Source organism: Gavialis gangeticus, unplaced genomic scaffold, assembly GCF_001723915.1.
Source record: "Gavialis gangeticus isolate Ggan-Ray unplaced genomic scaffold, GavGan_comp1, whole genome shotgun sequence".
In the NCBI taxonomy this organism is placed as follows: domain Eukaryota; kingdom Metazoa; phylum Chordata; order Crocodylia; family Gavialidae; genus Gavialis; species Gavialis gangeticus.
This window is the reverse complement of record NW_017728992.1, coordinates 12,193,203-12,216,332: the sequence shown is the minus strand read 5'-3', so window position 1 is coordinate 12,216,332 and position 23,130 is coordinate 12,193,203. Positions and strand designations below refer to the sequence as shown.

Sequence of the window (23,130 nt, the reverse complement as noted above, 5' to 3'; positions counted from 1 at the left end):
AGCCATCTCACTGGGATACACACCTTCCAGCTTCTTCTCGTCCTCCTGGTCCCACATCTCTCTCTGTTTCTGAGATGCCCAGGGAGTCAGCTTCCTCCCCAACACTGATGCTCATATTGGTATAAGATCACCATCAAGATGACAAAAAATGTCAAGAATCTCAGTGGCACAGGATTCTAATCTTTCATCCCTGTTCCTTTTAAACTATGACTGTATAGATACAGTTGATCAAACTTCCATTTATTTGCCCACAAATCAAGGGGTAAACATTAATAATGTTATCAAAAGATTACTAATGCCTTCATTTACTTTTCCAAACAGGAAAATGTTATTTTTCATGTACCACTTAATGCTTCTGCCTGTGTAAAACATACTTTTCAATATGAGTGTGCTTTAAAGTGCGCCTGGGTGCATCTACATGTACTATTAAGGTGACATGATAAACTCCAGCATAGTTTGCCTCCGAGTTTGTCATGGGACCTTAATGGAACTTGTAGATGCACAAACTGCTGTGGTCCAGGGCGCACGTGCAGATGCTGCACCTGGGACTACAGCAGTTTGGGCTGGGGTGAAGCAGTTCTGGGCTGGCAGGGGTCCCTGGGGGTCAGTACTGGGCTCTGAGAGTTGACATTGGACAGCAGAGTGGCTGGCTGGGGCACAAGAGTACCCCAGCATGCAAAGCCCTGTGGCTAGGCAGCAGGTAGGGGTCTGACCCCCTGCTGCCTGGGCTGACCCTATGCAATGGACACACAGCTTAGCATTTACAAGCACGTTTAGGCGTGGTTACTTTCACCGCCGTACTGTCCCCTACAGTACTATCTTATGGAGGCGAATATTTAGTTTGCTGCAATCTAATAGCGTTGCATGTGTAGATTGTGACACTTTACACTTCAGCAAATTAGTCTACTGCATAGTTAAGTGCATGTGTAGATGTACCCCATGTTGTATTCAACCAATACCAAGCCCAAATAATTTTTTGCTATCTTCTTGTATTTTTTAATTAGCCAATTTCCATATATATTCAATTTCAAAGTAAACCTGCAACTTTACTCACAAAGCCTATATTTTGAAATGTTATAGGTTGTTGCCATGTATTGTAAAATAATTAGAACATACCAACACTATTCTGCGTCATGGGAGCCTGGGAGAGACTGGAACCCAACTACACAGGCTTGAGAAATATTCTTAGTGCCTATAAGCCCAAAAGCAGATGTTCCAACATATATCCCCTTGAAGTCAATGGAACTCTTCAATGGGCTTTGGATTAGGCCCTAAACTTATTAGCTTGGGTTAAAAATAATCTCTAGAGATCATATTTAAAATGCAGTTTACTACATCTCTTGCTTTGGTCAGACTGTCTTTCCTATCTGCTCTCTCTCTTTTCTGGGGATCCTTATTAGGCAGGAATCTAAGCAGACAGGGTTAGAGTAGAAGATGGTAGAAAGCATATTTCTGGTCATGGGTGTCTGGTGCCTCTTGAGTCAGGGGGGCCATGTGCCCTCCTGACACGAGTCAGTGATCAGGGTGGCAAGTCCCCCAGCGGCTGATCCTGCTGGACAGGACGGGATGGGAGGGGAGGGGTGTTCCCTGGCAGCCAATCCCGCTGGCCACAGTGGTGCCAAGCTCACTCATCATAAAAATGACCAGACCACTTCTGGAGCTCCACAGCTGCTTTTGCTGGATGCCCTGCTCCCTGGCTGGTGCTTGCAGCGGGGGCACTGGTACTCCCACCTGCCTCCCTGCCTGCCCACTACACAGGGAGCATGGCTTGACAGGGGGGCACCGGCACTCTCAGCAGGTGCACGTGCACCCCCATGCACCCCCTACACATCGCCCCTGTTTCTGGTGAAGGAAATCAGAGCTGTTACTGGAAGACATTTGTATTCCTAAACCAGCTGGTTCAGTGTCTTTATAGAACAGAAAAAACAGAATTGAACATTTGCAAATACCTAAAAAAGTATTATACTACTTGTAGCAGGAAAAGCTAATATAGGCAGTCCTTGACTTACAACATTTCACGCTTACAATGCTTATAAATTGACACCGTTTCAACTTTATGACATCAGTTTCGACTTTACAATGCTTGACCCAATGTGACAACACGCCAGCGAACAAGTTCGTTGTGTCGCTCATCTCCCTGGAGAACATCTATCTAAACTTCCTTGGACACTGTCTTTAAGAACGTAGACAAGCCTCCAGAAAAACCTGCAGCCAAGACTCCTGAGAAGACTCCAGCCAAGAACCCTTCAAAAACTCCAACCAAGAGCCTTTCAAAAAGTCCAGCAAAGTCACCTCAAATAAGTTCTTCCAAATGAATATGATTGTTATTTACAATATAAATACTTTCATGTAGCTATATTATTTATCTATAATAGATCAAGTACAAAATTCTGGGGTATTTTTGGTGAGAATAGGGTATGGGCCTTGGTTCAGAAACCAATCCCCATTTATAACATAGTTTCTTACGAGAAAATTGGTTCCGAGTTACAATGTTTTGACTTAAGCTGCAGTTTTCAGGAACCAATTGTGTCGTAAGTCTGAGGACTGCCTGTACTTCAAGATTTTAAAAGACGTAAGAACAAAGCTCTTTCTTCTTCCTTCTTAAGTTAATATATTTTGAAACCAGAAACATTATGATCATGAATCTGATCTAAAACAGACTTAAATCATGACTATAAAGTCTATGATGTGGAGCCTATTCCAATGGTCATATATTATTGCATCTACTCCAAACTGCTTCCGCATTCTCATCCTTTTGATGAAGTGCAATTTTTTTCTCACACTTCTTTTGACTCCTAGCCTGATACTCAAAGACACGGAAGAACCAGTTTGTTAACTTCAGCTCAGTATATTCACTTTTTGCATCTTCCACTCTGCTAGTCACCTAAATCACTTCTCTTTCATCACCAATAAAATGTCATAAATTTGATCTTCTGCTTCATTACTGTGATCACTATGTAACTTACATTAGTGATCAAGTAAAATCTATCTGGTACAGAAATAATTAAATCAGCTGTTGCCATTGATCAGTTCACAAAACCACTGGCCATTGTAGAAATTTCAGCCTTTGCTTATTATAGTATCATTGGTAACCAGTCTTTTGGAATGTAGAAGTTTCTTATGGCATGAATGCTTGGTATCCATGAACAAGCCGAAGATGTCTCAAATTAGAAAATGAAAATGGAAACATCAAAAGCAACTTTTGGAAATGTCAGACTAAACCTTCTGGAAGACATTTTGATTCCAACTGTCTGACAAATGCACACTCCTTTTTCTAGGACATTTCTGTTATTTTACACTTATTGGTATCTATTATACAGAATAGTTAATTATACATTCTAGTCAGTCAACCTCACCCCAACAAAAAATTCCAGCCATGTCAAGAAACAAAAAATTAATAACACCATAGAAAATAGCCAAGGCAAGGCTGTCAAAAGAAACCTCAAAAGGACTAGAAGAGACAAAAGATGTCAACAGTTCACATGGCAGGAGTAAAAGCTGGGAAATTAGTCTGTCAGAAGCAGAGGAGAGCAGCAGGCATGGACCTTTTTTCCTCCTGCCTATCATTATCTCTTGTGTGTAAGAGCAGGATAAACACAAACTTGTTTGGGTTGGTGGAAGAAAATCAAAGGTTAAAAAAAACTGAAAACTCTAATAAGCCACAGACATCACATTTGCCTGTAACATCAAATCTGTGGGCCTAACTATTCCTGGCAACACATCTACAGTCCTAACACTACACAAATTCTGGTTTCTTAAATGAAGTTGCTCTGGATTGGCACCTGTGTGTAGGACAACAGAACTATGCATTACATGTTTACAAACCAAACATTTACTATTTGACACTCAGCGGAACTCTGCATATAAATGGACTATTCATAATTTTTTGTCATCACAATGTTATGATGGTAATAGCAAGGGACTGATTCTTGCTAGAGAGAGAAAGGGAGAGAGAGAGAGAGAAAGAATTAACATTTGCAAAGTATGGAGCACCATTCCCACCTCAGTTGTGCTGTGCTTGCCTCAGTGACAAGGGCCGCTATATTATCCAAACCAAGGATTTTTAAAAGCAGCAAAAATGAGTGGCATAGAATCCTGTGTATCATCAGAAAACTTATACATTGTCTTTTAGCAAAGGCCTGAATCAGTCAGTCCTCCATGGCTAAGTCATGATGAAATACACATTCTTTAAAGGAAACTCTTACGTCAGTAAACTGTCCTATTGATAAGTTATAACACCCAGCATCACAAACAGAGCATTTCTCCTGCTGTTTCCTGACTTTTTTGGCTCTTAAATTGAACTGTGAAAAAAATACAGTAACATCCAGGCTTAACCTTTCTTAAAGTTAAGAAAAACCATAGTGTATCACTTTCAGTCAGGTTACAAAGACCAACCTGCCCATTTCTGCTTTTGTGACAAATGCAGATCATGATTTTATCATAAATAAAAATACAGACATTTAAAATTAGGTCATAATTAAATAGGGGTATCAAATGCTTTATAGAACCAATTTCAAGTCTATGTTTGGTAAGATATGTTGACTAGGAGTTTATATTACACATTAATTATGGAAGAATCCTGATAGTATTAGAGTGATATTGTGGCCATGGTGGTCCAGGAATTATGTGCAAGAGGTGAGGATTTCTTTCTGAAGAGGGATAATCTTGTACATTTGGTTTGTGTCCAAGTTAAACTATTTGTTAAATCTACAGGTAGCACAAACATCAGACAAAAATGTAGCTGCAGATTTATTCTACTATCTGCTAAGAATACTCTTAAAACAATAATTTGCACTGGATATGCACTTAACACAAAGTAGAGATCTATTTAGATTATTAAACTAAAATTTTATCTTGTTTGACATACTGCCTTTGAAACATTTTGTTAGAATTAGAAAGACCTGATCAGAAGTTATTTTGCAACATTGTTACAATTATAAATAGCCAAGATATGTGCCCTATTTTGTTACATTATTTCCTGAAATCTCAGATACAGTTTCTTTTGTTTCATTTTCCCATTTTCTCTATTTTGCTCCCCATTTGTCAACCCTATGATATTCACTTTCACTTGATTGACAGAACATGAAAATTGGTTGTGAAGAAATAATTTTTAGTGGGGGAGAAAAAGATTGAAGTGTTGTGTATCATAACATCTAATGTTTATTGGTAATCTGCACTTCTTGCTGCCTTTCTCAATAACTAGTAATTTAAATTGAGAATTGACATCTCCATTTAAATGCAACTGATAACTACGAAAAAGTCCTTGCCTTCAGAGGGGAAAAAAAGTGCATAAAAGTAGAAAATTCACAAACAATCTCTCTCCCCCCAGGTGAACTTCTCAAAAATGACTAAACTCATTTTAATAGCCACAGACCAGCAGCTCTCAAATTATGATTGTTGACCACTGGGGGAAAAAGACCATAATATTCTCTTAGTAATAATTTTATCTTAAATCTTTGTTGTAGATGCAGGGGTGCCTAGGAGAACAAACAGGGAGTTGATCTTGTATTAAAATGTGATCCATATTAGGAATATATTCAGGAATGTATAACATAGACAAAATTAAACAAATCAGGAAATAAGTAGTGGGCTTGAACCTGCTTCCACTGAAATCACCAGGAGATTGTCTATTTGAACAGGAACTGGATTGAATCTGACTTCCTATTTTATGATTATTACATATTATCTGCACTGAGCTAGCACCTAGGAACCCCAGAGCTCCATTGTACTAGGAATTATATGAAAATTAACTGAAAACTCCTTTTAAATGTGGTTGCATGCCCACGTAAGTTTATTTTATTAATGTACTTCAGCCTTTAAAAAAACTGTTGGATAATCTATTCTTCTCTGAGCTGTGATGCTTTGTCTGAAAAGTCTTTAAATTACTTGAGACTAATTTTTGGCACTTAATTTCTAATGTTCTATGTACAAATGATGCATATAGTTGACAAATTCAGGAGTGCACCATTCAAGTTTCATCTCATTCAGTTTCATTACAGTATCTGAACTATTAAAGCAACGTGACCAGAGCAGAAACAAATGCAATCACCAGGATTATAGACTGAAAAAAATGAGGCTAGGATGGAGAGTTATTTGAAGAGTCAGGTCAGGCCAACCCTTTCTTGAAAGGGTTCACAATAAAATTCAGGAAGGTTTCTGACATGGCTTTGCTATTAAAATTTATATGAAATTAATTAAATAAAACCAGGAAAAGCTCTTTTTAGATGATCATTCACACTTCCTTATCAATGCATGTTTTTCTCTCATATACCATTGTTTCCAGTGCTTAGTCTGGTGTATGTTATGCGTTTCAAATGATGGAGCTTTTGTTACTGTTGACATGGCAAAACTGAGAATTGCAATGTTTACATTGTAAAATTGTATTATTTAGCAAAAATCTGCATGGATGTATTTTTCAAGCATATGTTAGTTTTTATTTTGAGAAAAGGTAGTATTTAAGCATTTGGTGATGACTGGGCAACTTGATAAGCCTCTTTGGTGGGAACTCAACATATTATACAGAGTATCTGGTAAACTGAAAGCATTGCTTTATGTGCATTTTCCCAAATGCTCACAAATAAAAGGCATCAAGGCAGGAGTATGGAGGATAGGATGGATTGTTTTTGAATGCTAGTGTATTTGGGGTGGGGGGAATGTTTTCTTACACTATCTTATTTGGAGATTTGATTTTGTTTTTTTTTCTTTTATTGTAAGCCAGCCTTTTTTTCAGAAAGGTGGCATGTAAATCTAATAAATACATTTAAATAAATAAATTCTAATTGGTAGATTAGGCAGAGGTAACATTCAGGCTGCTGTTTTTATAAATCATTTTTTCCTAATTCTTCTCCCTGCAATTGGAGCTCATCTAGGAAAAGTGCTTGATTTAGAGAAACTAAGGAAGCTAGGAAAATCCAGAGTCTAGCATAAAATGAGTCCAACAGCTTTTACTCTTCTCCCACAGGAACTGATCTAATTTGACATCACTCTGCTCTGCAAATCTTACCAATTGAGTGTTTTTTTAAGGAAACATACCTCAGTAAGTCTGCTCCACTTTTTAACTTCCAGAAATGCCCCTAGGAATTAGATTCCCCTGTCGATTGTCTTATATTTAGATGGTAAGCAATATGGGGCAAAGACTTTTTTTTCCTGTTTTTGTGCAGCACCTAATACAAATGGGGTCCTAGTTCATGATTAGAGCACCTGATCACCACGGTAACACAAATAATAATCAATAATAATAAAAGGTGCCTAGAAATGGTTATTTTATAGTTGGAAAATGTGCCAGCCTTATCCTTCAGCAACTATTTTCTGCTGTGAAATGATGAGAAGAACAATGTATTATTTGGTACTGATTATCGAAGAACCCTCTAAAATGATGTTGGCAGTTGTAGTTAGCATTGTTTAGATTCCGGTGCATATATTACCCTACAAGACAAACTGCTATGAAATTAGGTAGGAAAACACATGGATATCCTTAGATTTTGAAAATGTGCCAACAAGAATAGATAGATAAACATATTCTTAAAATGCCTTCTGTCAGCTATACTAGACTTGCGCAGGTTACATTGTGCCCTACAGAGTACATTCATATCAGGCACCTACTGAAATCTTTTCTGCTAATTTGATGCTATTGTCTCAAAGGAAGATTTATATAACAGCGACAAGGGTGCTGACAAACTGCCTACTATTAAGGTTGCCCAGCTACATGTAACTTTGCAATCTTCAACCAGTGATACTTTCCATGTGGGTGTGCTGCAGGTTGAATATTCTTTGCAAAATCCCAGCTAAAAGAGTTCATATATTTCTGAGAATGAAATGAGAAGAAAAAACACACACACAGTTTTGCCTACTTTTTGAGGCCTTTCCTTTGAAAATTTCTACCACTCACACTTTGGAACAGGGGCTTAGAATTTGGAAGAACAGTGGTCTTTGTGTCAGGGATATTTACCATCCCTGTGAAAATCTGCCTGAATATCTGTTTTTGAACATTCAAACTCATATCAAGAGGAGACTGGATAGGCACCTGGCTGGGGTCTTATGACCCCTGCCACCCCCAGTGCTCCTTCCTGCCTATGGCAGGGGGTCGGACTCGATGATCTGTCTAGGTCCCTTCCGACTCATTGATTCTTTGATCTTTGAAAAATGGCAGTATCCACATGCTCATAATGAGAAGAGTCAGGCATCCTGAATACCAGCCCCCTTGCTTTCTTGGAGCTACTAAAACAAAACATTGTAACAACTGAAATAACTTTTTGGCAATAGCACCTTGTAAACGGAGAGCACAGGCCATGTCTCTTGATGCATACACCTATGATTTGTCTATACTAGAGGGCTGTCCTTCAAACCTCAAATTGTGTGAGTAATTACAACCCTCGTGTGTAAGGATTGAGGGCTATTGGCACAACTGAAGTTTTGATGCATTATGTCCTAATGAAAGATGCTGACTTTGTATTACATGCAATCAAAATGTTCTATGAAAGTTAAAAGCACAAAAAACAAGGAAGCTTTTTATAAAGTCATTTAAAGCAACTTTAGCTTCTAGAAATTACATCAGCTGCTTGCCTGTGATATTAAAATATGAATGCATTCCTTTCAGGCATTTATGAGGTTCATAAACATCTAATTGACAAGCTAATTAAATAAATACATAGAATAACAAGCATTCCATTTTTTTTATCACCTTTTATTTCTCTAACCAGAAGTTTGAGCGATTAACTGTCCCTCTGGGAGACGCTTAATTTACTATATGTAAATTTACCAGCCTGGGTCCTACCCCAACCTCTTAGATGTCTAAAAGCATCTTAGAAACATCCAAGACTCTAAGGTCAGATTCTATTTTACCTTTATGTACCTAAGTGGTACTTGCATAGCAGTGTAGGTGCTATCTTTGGCACTTATTCACAGTTTAGATTCTACTTGGCCTTGAGCAGCAGCACTTTTCCTGCCCTTGCCTTCTGAAAATGCTCAGAAGGCTTCATCATGGCCATAGCACTGTGGCAGAACAGTATCCTCTGGGCACATGATTAAATCTGTATAAAATTCCAAAAGTTTAATGAGAGGAAAAGTACAGGAGGAGTAGGACCCATGGGTATAGGCATTTTTAGCCAAGAGGTAAGGGCACTTGCTCAGGTAGCAGGAAACACTTCTGGGCTCCCTTCACCCAGATGGGGTTTGAACCCAACACTTCTGTATCCATCAAAGTACTCTAACCACCAGCGAGATAGTAGCAGGGGCCAGAACCAGAATCCCCTTTCATGCACATAATAAAAATGCTTTCAGTACACCAGATACTCTGTATAATATGATGATTTCCCACCAAGTGGCTTATCAAGTTGCCCAGCAGCCACCCTGTTGCAAAACACAGCAAGAGTAACAAATAAAGAAGCCTCAGCTCATGTTACAGAATTCACCACAACTGTGCAACCAAATCCTGTCATCAAAAACTGTCGTCGTAGGTAACCAAAGTCAATGCAGCAGTTTGTTCAGCTCCTCTGTCAAACATCTGCTGTAAACTTTTTAAAAAGAAGGCATGAAATTTTATCTTGCACAGCCGGATTTCAACATGGCTTGGGAGACACTTTCATTCTGATCTTAATGTTAAGGTGTTGTAGCATGTAATAGGCTTTGATACCAGCAGCTCAATCCCGCATTCCTTGTAATGAAGTGAATCAGAGTTTTGGACATGGAAGGAATCCAGCACTGAGCTTCCAAAGCCAAATGCTGAAAACCTTAACTCTAGCCCTAACATAGGTAGGACCAATGGCATCATACTCCCATCTCAGAGCAGCAGGGAGATCAGCTGGGACACTCAGGTCACCATCTCCATCCCATGCTTCTCCCTGGGCGGTATGAAAATATATAACCCCTTACTCTGGGGTATAGCACAGAACAAGCTACATGAGTCCAGATAGTGGATCTGCACCTCCAGCATTATATACCATATATTATATATCTTTGCACAAATGACCTTAGATAGCCAGGGTTTTCTAGATAATATGGTGAAACAAATGAAGCTGTAAAATGCTTATGGACTTGAAAGAGATGTTCCATGTGGTCTCCATGGTATGGAACATTAAAGCATGTGCTTGGAACATTAAAGCATGTGCTTGGATTCACAGCCCCACAGCACTGGCCCAGTAGCTGACTTTTGTCAGCTATACCACAATTTTAAAAGCTTAATATGCAAATATTTTTCCTGCCTAAATGCAGGTTTTATAATTAACTACCTGCTTATCAGGTGTTATAAACTTTCCATGTATGTATATGTACCAGGAGGCTTGTTACATACAGCAGGCTGGCTGCAGATGAAGCAGGCAGTGGGTATGGTGGGGGGACAATCAGGAGCCACATGACCCAAAAGGGAGCTTTGTTTGCAATATATAAGCCCAGTCCTGAGCTGTGCAGGCAGTCTGGCCATGGAAGCTGCTGGGAGAACATCTCCTGGGTAGGATGGCCAGAGCTCCTTAAGAATATCTAGGAGATTACAGCTTGTGGTAACATCCGGAGGTTTGGGAGGGACTAAGCAAGGGAGGAGGTCCCAACAGGCCCAGGAACAGGGCCAGAGCCTGGGTGAAAGGGGGAGAAAGGACCAGTATGGGTCCAAGTACTTGAGAGTAGAACAGAGCTGAGACCAAAGAAGGTTCAGTGCCTGGGAGGGACCAGAGGGGTCTGGTGCCCAGGAAGGACTAGATGCACAGGAGAACAGAGACAGGACCAGAGCAGGTCAGATGCCTGTAGGGGATCAGGAGGGTCCAGTGCCCTGGAGGAACTATGTACCTGGGAATAGTGTGGAGGTGGGAGCCAGAGCTCAAGGCCAGAACCAAAACAAACTTAGACCCAGGAGCGGATGAGAACTTGTTTGGGAATCCCTGGGGCAGCCTCTCTTTTCTTAAAGGTGTAAGTACATCAAGGTGTGGCAAGTGGACAGAAGGGGAAGATCAGGGTAAAGCAAAGGCCAAGTAGCCAACAGAGGATGTCATGGCCATCCCTGGGAGGCCTTTGTTATAGTATATATACAATAAAGTAAAAGAACAAATATGTTCTCTTTGGCACAGGCACAGATGGATTCTGAACAATATAGGAAGTGGTTATTTGCAGTTGTACAACTCCTACAGTAAGTTTTCCATGGATCCTATATCTTCCTGCCTGGAAATAGCCCAGAGAAGCAAGTAAAACTCAGTAAGTTCATCTTGTGAAATACCATTTGAATTGGTTTGCAGAGGGGAGAAATGTCAGGCACAGTTTTTTTTGTTCCCTAGTGAATGACCAAAGTAGAGTATTCCTATAAGGGGGGGGGGGCAATTTCACACCCAGAGGGGGCAACAGAATCATTCCTACACAACAGTTAGGTAACAGAGTTTATCACAAGCTGTACTTTATCCACTAGGCCAAATAGGATTCTGCCCTCAGAGTTTCAATAGGATAGTTGCTAATGGTCAGCTGTTTATGTGCAGTAGCCTTTGTCAACACAAATACACAGGAAGACCTGCTCAACCACAAGTCAAAAGCAGCTGAATGTGGTTCTGGAGACCCTGATTTCTCTTAATCCTTCTGACAGCTACACAGCAATCCACAGGTTTCTATCCCACTCCCTTCCACCATCATAAGTGTTGAGCCAATGGCATTGCCAAGACTGATTTTAGTACAGCTGAAGGTATTCAGCGTAATTTCTGAGCTGGCCATCTTATGGAAGTCCCTCTTATGGTCTTTAGCGTGAGATCAGTTTTGCCCCAACAGAGAAACAAGCATGTCTGATTACTGAGGCTGTCCTGGAGAACTGCCCCTAAATCCTCTGGATCCTCAGTAAAACAAAGGTACAGTTTCTGAATTGCTGGCTCTTCTGTTTGTGAAGCTGGATGACCATGTAATTGAGTCAGGTGGAGGTTTTACAGAGAAAGCAGCATCTGAGGCAGAACTTCAAAAGCAATATACAAATATTTAAACATTCTTTTGAACATCCCATTTTTCCTAGGTTGCCCAGCCTTTTTAAAAAAAATGAAGCCTTTGAAAAATAGGGCAGCTGCCTGTGCTTCTAAATTGTAGCTGTGCAGAGAAACAAGAAGTGCAACCAACCAAAAGACAGTAACTTTAATGACTGTGGATTTGGGTGGTGAACATCAGGAATCACTGACCCATGGAAGGTTCCATGAGCCTGGTGGGGAGGTGTGGGGTGAGATCCTTTATGCACATGTTCCATCTCCTCTAGGTCTGTGATTCAAAAAGGTAAACCATAAAAAGCAAAGTGCCTTTGGGAACAACTGGTTGAACTGGGACCCAGTCATTCCTGAAAGCCAGTCCTCCTGGCTGCAATCCTATTAACTTCTACAATACTTCCTGTATGATCTGTTTTAAAGCATCAAGGTGTAGAACAGACTCTCCTCTCCTTTGAAGAATCAAGAATTCCCACACCACTCCTACTTTTTACAGGAAACAAGGTCTCAATAGTTTCATATACCACCAGTGAGTGGAAAAATCACTTTGTAGAATCATTCACTGGATATTATATTATTAGTCATGTGGCTTTACTGAACACATCACATTTGTTCAGGTATCTAAGAAAAGTACTTTCTCTGATGTCAGTGTTCATCATTAATTAATTATTCTATTATGGAAAATGTTTACTTCACATTTCATCATTTGAATTTTTTTATGAGCATTGAAAATGGGGAAGGATAGGTCCTCAGAGACACCAGCAGTAATGCTTCATTGGTACAAGCTGGAACTGAGGAATCAGGGCAGGAAAAGTTGAAAAGTGTTCATATCACCTACATGGCCCATGTTTTGCTAAACCCTATTAGTCCTTCACTTAAAAAAATACTTAAGTACCGTGAATATAAACTTTAAAAATACAAGGTAAGTATAACAAAATGGGACCAGTATCCTCTCATTCAAAATGTTAACTATAGACTCATGTATGTGCTCTCACGGTATTTTTTTTATTATTATTCCTCACTGGCTGCTAGTGTCAGGTCAGCAAAATGAAACAGAAAATATCTTTCACCCAAAGACTGAAGATACAATTAAGCATAAATATGTTGCAACAGATTAATTCTTTTATCAATTCTCTTTGCCTATTACATTTCTTGTCAGTGATTTACAGCCTGTGGGATTAAGATTTTGAACTTGTTCCTGCAGTCCTAATACATGAAAATCTCCCACTAATGTCAGTGATAGATTTGCTTGCAGATAGATGGCCAGATCAGGTCCACAGACTGGCTGTTTGTTTGTTTTTTTCTTTCGTTTACCTCTTTGCCGTTTTCACAAATTTGTGTCCATCTAGTCAGAGATTCACTTTGAAAATAAACAATTTTATGCAATCACTCTTTCCAATTTCTTGTACAGCCTTCATTTCTGTAGTAACACAGCACTAAGCAAATATTCATGAATTTGTCCTCCAATCCTCTAAGGAAGGAAATACGATCCTTACTTTAGAGGTGAGAAGTGGGGACGCTGAAAGATTACATGACTTGAAAGCTTGTGGCAGACCTGGGAACTGAACCTAGCTCTCCTGACCTCAGGTTAGCACTAGATCCAAAACAACATCCTTGGTACCATTCTAATAATTAATTCTATCTGCTGTCATTTTTCTAAAAATGCTCAAAGTTGGTGCTTAAATATCATTATCTAGCTGGATATCATTATCTTCTTCTCCACAATTATTCAAATCTTTATTTTTATGACCACAAAAAAGGGCAACAATGCTTCATTCTTGAATAGAATTAAGGTTTGCTGTAAATACACCAAGCACTATAAAATCTGGTCCTATGCCACACCTAACCTCATGAAGACTGACAGTGGAAAGGGTGCAGGCTCTAAGGAGTCTGGTGAATTAGGTCAGATGCTTACTCATTCTCCCTCTTGTGTATTTTCACCTATGCCCAGACTTAGCTTACCAATTTCCTATTCCATCAGCAAGTGGTTGCATGTGTGCCAGGGACACTGGAAAACTCATGCAGAATAGGATTCCTTGCTTGAGGCTGAAGCCCACAACATTCTTAGTGCAGTCAGAAGGAAGGCACAGATAGTGTAAAGGTTTTTGAGGGCAGAAATGTATCTGTGTACACACTGATTGTCTGTATGTGCTGTTCCTTGCTGCCTGGCTGTCAAAGGGATGGCTGTATGCTGAGCACAGGACTCAGCCCTACTTTGGAACAATCATAATTGTGACATCGAAAATATGGGTGCTGCTCATTTGTTTGTTCAGACAGTGTGTAGTGCACATTTATTTCCACCAAGATATGCCCTTCTTTCCTTCCAACACAAGTCTCTTTTTCCATGCTATTGTCATGGTAACAAGACAGAAAAGTAGATTCCTGGCAAGCTGACCTGAACAGGGTGCAGATTTTACCTGCTTTTTCAGTCAGGCCAGTTTACCTTCACAGTATGAGAGGGGTTGATTTTCCAAGGAGCTGAGTGCCCTCAGCTTCCACAAAAGTCAGTAGGGCACCCTGCTAGGATGTGCACAATTCATGGAGGACAATGATCTACCCCATTTTAGGGCTGATTTGAACTGGCCCCAAGATGACAGACTGCATAATATCACAAGGCCATTCGCCAACAAGCTGGCTTTCAAATTAGGATAGTTCGATCCTTTGTATGCTCTATGCATTATGCGTTTGGGGCCATGCTGTTAGGCCCTGCTCAATTTCCACTAAGCTCTTACCTAGATAAACCACTTACTGCAATCAACAGTAGCTTTGCCAGAGTGAAGACAGAGGTGCAACTCTATGTCTGTGACCCTCTGTACTTGGTTACCCCCTTCCATAAGGAAAGGGGACTCGGTTGCCTAATGGCAGTGTTCCCACTTTCAACAGCCCCAACACAAGATGCTCTGTGGACTGGTTTGGAAGAGGAGGTGGGCTGGGGGAGGACTGATTGGGTCTGGCAGGTGGGTGGTATCATCCTCCCCTTAGCACAGCAAAGGTGAGATTGTACGGCCAATTAAACCCTGATTGAGAACCTCTCCTGAATATGTGATAAAGAAGCCAAGTTTCTCCATGTGTCACTCAAGTAAATAGCCCCACTGAAGTGAATGGCAGGAAGGATTTAGCTCATATTGACTCCAGTGAATGTTATTACCCAAAACAGATGTTTCTAGAAAATAAATAATCTATTCAGGAGATCAACTAAGCGCCACAAGGAAATATTGCTTCTACTTGCCAGAAAAATATGTTTTAAAAGTAGTAATTTTTCCCCTCCAATTTTAGTGATTTTACTAATTTGATAATTGTTTTTAACAATATGGTGCTACCAGAGACTGTTTCATAATTTTTAAGAACATTTTGTCTTTTGTGTGCTTTGAAGGGCTAAAGCAAAGGAAATGATTTTCTCCCTGCTGTTTAAAAGAATTAAAACATCCTCCTAGCTCAGTGAGTTGGAATCCCTGCGTCTTCACTCCCCTTTCTAAAATACATTTGCATAATAATACCTTCTATATTCAGGACAACACCATATCGGAGCGCACATGAACAATGTTGTTTTTTCAGACCACACATCATTTCCCAACATCTCAATGGTGCAAATAAAGCTCACATAACATTCAGGTTTAAAATGCGAGTATCAAATTGTGGGGGAAAAAATACAGCTCAGATGGCTAACAGATTTTCTTCATGTAGCTAAGTCATATTATTTAATACCCTGACTGCCTAGAGATCACATCCCTTCATGTGATATGTGCACACTGCCTTTGTCACTTTTTATTGTCTTGTAAACTACTCCATGGAGCTACCAGCCACAAATAAGCGCTCCTGTCCAATACATGGATTCATTCACTTAGGGCACCCCAGGATATAAAGACAATTGATAAAAAGCAAACATGAACTAGATTTAATTGAGGAAAACCCACTATGACTTGACCTTGGAGTTGGTAAACATTGCCATGCTCCCCATGCACCACTGAGGCAGTTGGCCGATGTGTCCATGCCAACTTCTTGGAAGCTGGTGAAGTCCCACAGATTTAGAATTCACTTCTGCTGTTCAGAACAGCAAGAGCTGGAGTCTGTCAACCTTTGGGACCCAGCATAAAGCCCATCTGTTCCCTCAAGTTTTTTTCTTGTGGGGGTGAAGTTAGGAGAAATTTTGGGTATGCGTAATAAAATTCATGACCAGATGCATTTAATTTTAATAAGACAAAATTCATGAATGTGCTGTTTTAAGTTTCACACACATACACAGTCAGTCAGTCATACACTATTTTAAAAATAGAAACAATTAATAATGATTTTCTATTAACCTGTATTAGAAATCTATACATTGTTGAAATTAACTATATTTTGATGATTACATCATAATCTTAATTGTAAATATTAATCATTTATATCTTAAGCCTGAATTTAAGATGCTACCCTAAAGGAAATGAAGTCTCAGGTAGGGAAGAACAACCAAAACACACATCCTGGTTTTATCAGATTAAATCAGCTGAGCCTTAACAGAGACTTACAAACATGAGAACACTCTCAGCTAAGTTTTCTTCCTATTTTTAGGATATTGAGTACCAACAGCAAACTTATGCTTGTCCTACTTGATATAAGAACAAGTCCAGATTTTTTCCCAGTATGGCTAGACTTAAAGATGCTAAGCTTGCAGAGTCATCAGTTAGACGGTTATTCTACTTAACAGTTTTGTCCTCAATACTCAGGAAGAGAACACATTGACTCACAAAAAGGCAGGATAAAGCACCAGTATTACTCATCTAGTCCAGGAGACCTGCAGCAATCAGATACAACTACTTCAGCAATTCTTCCGAAAGATGGCCAGTTCCTGATTTATCATTTCTATAGTCACATGCATACTCTTGCCTTCTTTCACCCTTTTACCAAAAGAAAATAAAGTACTTCCTCTATATTGGGAAATAGCATGGGTTCATTTCACCTTCTATGGAGAAACATTTTTGTATTTGCAGCATATAGAAAAAAAGGGGGAAAGGGAGGGGAAACAACTTTTCAACTCTCTGTTAGTTCCCTATAAAAAGCTATGCTCATTTTCTTCTAAATATAAAATATAGGTGTTTTAGTTCAGTAGATTTAAGGGTTTAAAATCCCTTTGCTGAGCCTTAGCGATGTTCTTCATTTTATCTGATTATCCACTAGGGAATTCATGGTGCTTCCAAAATGACAAAGTCAGTAGACTACTGACTTTTACAGTAATAAGCACTGCTTTTAGATACATTTTGAAGAATAATTATTTTTAGATGATTGTTTTCAAGTTCCAAGGAAGTGCATATCCTCTCAAACGTTGATGCTGATCTCAATCATGGCTTGTATTATGAACTAAATGTGAGCTATAGTAGATCTACTCTTTCCTTACTAACTGGCACTGTTCAAATGTGTTTATTCAGTGAATACTGGAAATTAATATTGTGAAGACAACAGTTATTCTAGAATAATTTTTAATTTCTATTTTAAAAGTCAGACAATTAGGAAGCATTTTAAAGAGTCTTCTATTCACCTACTAATATGTACTAATACTCCATGTTCAACTTCCAGAAGTGAGACCTTGAGATGTAGAAAGAAACACTTCTGTTTGTTCAAGGAAGATCACTGCCATCAAGAAAACAAACAAACGTTCTGTTCAGGACTAGGAGTGCTATACCAACAGATGCACCAAGAACCAAGGGTACTGTCACTGTTGTCATCTTAAGACCTATGCTGAAGTTTCATTAAGGACTTCATAATCTTTTAGAAGTGAGAATCAGGGTTAAGACAGAGAATATAGCCCCAGCCCTGAGAGGTGCCAAGAATTTTTTTGTGAGGTGCTAAGTAGAAATGAGTAAATAGTTGATGTTATAGTTTTGTGGGCAAATACCCCAAAAAAGATCCACTTAATCTGAAATGCAACATTTGTTTTCTGTCATAGGCTATTATTAGTAGTATTTATTACTGCTACTACTACTACTATTATTATTATTATGCAAAGGAAATGTAGCGAGGAAAGACCAGATTCACCAAGGGACTTTGGGCATGTCAGCACTGTAACAGGATCATGTTCCATCTGGGATGTCTGCAAGCACATGGAGTCACTTGCTCCCATTCATAGGCTCAGTCTCTCAGATGCTTCAGATCAGCCACTGAGAGTGACCCCAGAGCAATCATAGGCATGCTATTGGGATTAATGCCATTTAGAACACTAGGGGAAGGTAGGGGATGCAAGTCTCAGTCTTTCATGTTCCACTTTGTTAAAAATCATTAAATAGTCCCTGGGCTAGCATGAAAGTGAGTTAGTAACTCACAGGTCAGGACAGACATTTGGTACTAGCCCCTGCTCTGATAGATATGGAGAAAGACCCACCCTAACACACCCTACTACCCAGTAGTTAGGGCATATTCCTGAGAGGTGGAAGACCCAGGCCCAATTCCCTGCTCTGATCCAGGCAGAGAAGGGATTTAAACTAGGTCTTCTCCACTGCTAAGGTGAGTGCTTTAAACACTGAGTTGCAGGGTTCAGGCACAAGGGAAGGCTCTTCCTTTTCCTCAGGGATTTGAATGGCACCTGGGTCCCCTTGCGAATCCAGCTCCAAAATCAAAATGCTTCTTTTCTGAAGTACCAAGATGAACTGTTTTGACATTCTTTTTTTAATTCATGGATACTTTGGGTTACCACAAAACTACATTTTCAGCAAGTAAAATATTTGCCATCCCCTCCCGTCGCTACCAAATAATGTCTAACTCTAGCACTGAGCGCATTTTCTTCCATATGAGTCAGCGGCAATTAACTCCTCACAACAATGTGTTTAGCAAAGGGTTCAAGCTGACTCCTATTCAAGTTAATGGAATTTGGCCATCAGCATCCCTTGAAGGAAGACTGGGCCCTATATTTTACATATCATATATACTGTTATCACAGAACAAAAATTCCTGGAGTTAAGAAAAGTTCAGAGTCAATAGATCTGAATTTCTTTTTCTGTGGAATTTATAACTTTAATGTGAAGGGTCTGGTCAATCTCCAACAAATGTTTTACACAAACATCCCTCTCTTTTTAACAATTTTTTTAAATGAAAGACCTCATTGTAAATGTATGAGATTCTCTGATAGTCTTTAGATAATAACACAATTCATTTTAATAACCCCTCTTGTGTCAATATTAATGTGTATGCTAAAAAGGCCATCATTGTACAATCTCAATACTATGCTGTACATGTGGAGTAAGAGCCCAATACGACAGCTCCTGCAGCATATCTTAAATATGCATGCCTCAACTACTAAAATCCTTTTGAATGCAACACAGTAGTTGCTGTTAAATCTCTCTCACAGCAATGTTTTAATATTTGGTGAAAAAAATAAATGGTAATCTGGCTGAGGCAGTAAAATATAAATTCTTTGAATTGCAGGATGATACCTGCTCTCAAAATCTGTTCACTGCATTTTCCTACCCGGTCCAGTAAAAAATATATATTTATTAGCTTGGAAAATCTTGCATGCTTTTTTCTGAAACAAAGCAAAATGATAACCAAAAGTGGTCTTAAAGTTTAAGCTTCCAGTCCTTCAATGGGTTTACTTCTATGATTAAATAAAGGGAAGATCAGGGCCAATGAGGCAAAGGCCTGTTCTTAAATCCATCAGTCATTGGCAAAGCTCCCACTGGCTTCACTGCAGTAGCTGAGCCTATGCATGCTTAACATTAGGCAGTACTAAGAGTGGCTGAAACGATTTACACAAATATAGTCAATACAAACAAAAATGGGCTTCTTAGCTCAGATACTGTATGTTAAATTCTAACCCGGGGCAACTTCTCAGAGTACATTATATAAACACTGGACCTTGACAGTGGTACTAGGACTCTGTCATGTATGATGGATTTAGCTCAACATTTCGGGCTCTTTGGTTTAGCTGCTGCCTTGACAAAGCCTAATGTAAGAAATATATTAACATATTTTAAAATTCAACAAAAGCATGTTAAGGGAGTCCCTGGTGCTTCAGAGGAAGGAACATAGAGCAACATTAGAACTGTAGATCAGTATCAGAAAGTGGGATTTACTAGAAAGGGGATGAAGCAAGCCATTCAGGTGCAGAGCTCAAATTAGTGAAAGTGCAAAAAGTAAGATAACATCATAAAAAGGTGAAATGTTCTTTAAGGGCTTAATCCTGCCCCCACACAGTTGAGTAGCTTTACAGCCAGAAGCAGCCATTGTAAAAATGTGCATCTGCATAAGTATTTGTGAGATCAAACTATGCCTGTTTCTTCTGAACAATAAATGTGTAAATTGGAATCAATAATAACTTTTAAAATATATATATTCGTATCGTAAAAAGTTTCATTTAACACTGACAACACTGCTTAAGAATCTGAGTCTGTAGATGCTGTGTAGGCCAGATCCAACTCTTAAAGGTCAAAAGAAAGGTTCTCACTCAATTCACTGCAGTTTCTCTGAAGGCAAGAATAAGGCCTAAGACGGGCTAATGCATGAGCAAAGAGTCACTCCAACGCTAATGAATCCTGATGAAGAATTCTGATGCTATCATACTGTGACATGGATGACAGTTTTGTAATCCCTCAATGGAACTATAGACTAGAAACTGCCATTTCAACATACACTGACATTTCTAGTCCAGAGAAAGGGTCCCAAGCTTCAAACCCTTACTTCTTAACAATTACATTTAGCATTTAAACATTGTAGGGACATCAACTGATTAATCGGACATGAGTCATTTGGACCTATAGTCACACTGAAGTCAATAAGACTAATGGCAACCTAAGAAGAATTACCCCTGTTCAGGTTTGCAAGATCAGTGGTTAGTTTTTCAGTGTGCCTTACTGTTACATAATCTGTTATTAAGATAATAGACAAGAGAAGATAACACTTTATATATAAACATTGGAATACGGTTCTAAAATCGGTATTGCACTTTCAGCTGTCATGCAGCCTGCCTTTTGCAACAGAATCAAAATGATATAATACAAGTCTAATTACAAAAAATGTGACTCATTACGCAGTGTCTGGTACAATTACAAAATAGTAATCCATCACAAATTACAAAACTATACTTGACAAATATATTAATGTTAACATTATCTATTTGTAATGCATATCACATGACTTTCAAATGTAAGTGTTACAACTGCTTTCCTATTGTATTAGTAATCATTCAATACAGCATTTATTTTATCCCAGAAATATTTCCAATTTTACTCAAATGATTTTTTCATATTAAATCTTTGAATTCAAATTGCCTGCAGAACTCCTAAGAAACTCTTACAGCTCAAATAAATGTATTTGTGACAGAAATGAAAGGAATTCACTTTGAAGAGATCATATTTCCTTTACAAACAGAAAAAAATGAAAATTTTACATACAGATCTTCTAAGGGAGAAGATAATGGAGATTTAGAGCATGTTCAAGATTAATGTTTAACTGATTATTAATCTATGCATTTTATTTAAAATGTTATATGAAGTGTTGTATTCATACCCTTAAAACTATATCCTTAAATCTTTTCTTTCCCTTTCATTTGAAAGAAGGAACATATCATAGGAAAATGTTACAATATATTTCTTGATCCTTATTCAAACACAATGGGAAACGTGATCATTGTAAAAATGAACAGAACAAAAAAAAGACAGACATAACGAGGCAGAATCTACTTAAATTTAATATAATCTGAATCTAATATACATTAAGCCTCTCCTTCTGTTCATAGGCACCTATTTAAAGCCCAGGGTGACCTGCAGAACTTGACCTCAAGTGAAATAAAGACTACAGTACTAGCTGATTAAAGTAAAGGAGTCTCCAGCCTAGAGTCAAAGAGTGTCAGAGAAGGTGAGGTCTGTGGAAATGTCATTTCCAAAAGGGTCAGGCAGGGGTCAAATAAAATGATCTGAATAAGCATCTCCTTTCAGCAGCAAATTATGAAGCCCTTACTCCTCATGCAAGCAGTCCCACTGCTTTGAATGTTGAGTGCCACTGTAGCAATAATGTAATAATTAAACTTAAGACCCTTCCTCCCCTCAAAAACGTACCCAGTCTATTTATTTCCCTCTGATCTAGTGACAGGATGGTTTGCATCCTTTACCGGTATAAGACATAGACCTGTGTGAGTGTGTGCGAAGCCTGAGAGAGAAGATAACGTTTCAAGGACACACTTAGCATATGATCAGAAAAATCACCTTCCCTGGCCAATGGGCAAAGTGCCCACGGTAAGGAACGCAGAAGAGGCCTGGCCACGCATATCTCATAAGCATTACTTTTTCAGTTATTTATTAGGACTTGTATGAAGCATCTCACTACCAAGGATGCTTGGGGAGGGGGGAGACGCACATTAAGCAAGGCTGCTGCTTCTTGCCTAAAAGTAAGTAGGATGCTATTGTGACAGTTCATACATCCTCCAGCTCCTCATCTCTACCACCCTACTGCAGAATTAAAAAAAACAAACAAAAAAAGCAGCAACTCCTTATTAGTCTGGAGCAGGACGTCTGAGAGAGCTGTTCAGCACTCAGGCCATGGGCAGGTACTGAGGGTTGACTGGACAAGGCACTGGAGCTCTCCAAGCCCAGGTGCTACAGGGATCCCTCACCAATGCCCCAGCTGGTGGCTGCTGGATGGCTCGATATCTGCGGCTCTGGAGGGAGCAGGCCTATTGGACGCAGACTGATAATGCGGGCCTTCTGCCCACAGAGCAATGGTCATCCCCCGCTGTTAACAGAGGGGTCTATTGGGTATGCGCCAGCTGAATTTGTGGGGCAAATAAGAAAGGAAACCCAGGGAAAGGAACAAGGGTCAGAGGTTCAAAACAAGTGCGTGGGGGGCAGAGTACACCTCGGGAGGCCTTTTGCTATGCCATTCTGCAATGTGGGCCAAAGCCCACTGAGCAGAGCTGTAAGGGGGCAGATGGAAGCCGTGCACCGAGTGACAAGACCAGACGGTAGCTCATAGATTTGGATGTCGATATCTGTTGGCGACAGGGACCATACTGAGGGCACATCACTGAGGGCTTGGGACAACATGGAGACAAAACAGGGCTGGGAGCAAGGGGCATAGGTTTCAAAGGGGGAGATGGGGGCAGAGCCTGGTGAAGAGGAAGGGAATGAGCCCGGGGGGGGCACAGGAGCAGGGACTTAGCCCGGGAGGGGGCACAGGGGCAGGCACTGGAGCCTGGGTAGGGATACAGGGGCAGGCACAGAGTTGGGGGGGGGGGGAA

General features: G+C 39.6%; 1 protein-coding gene across 1 annotated transcript in view; it reads right to left on the bottom strand.

Annotated features, from left to right (window-relative positions):
- Positions 1-23,130, bottom strand: part of UBE2QL1 (ubiquitin conjugating enzyme E2 Q family like 1) — a 30,561-nt gene that overhangs the window by 6,652 nt on the left and 779 nt on the right. The gene's annotated exons all lie outside the window — the stretch shown is intronic.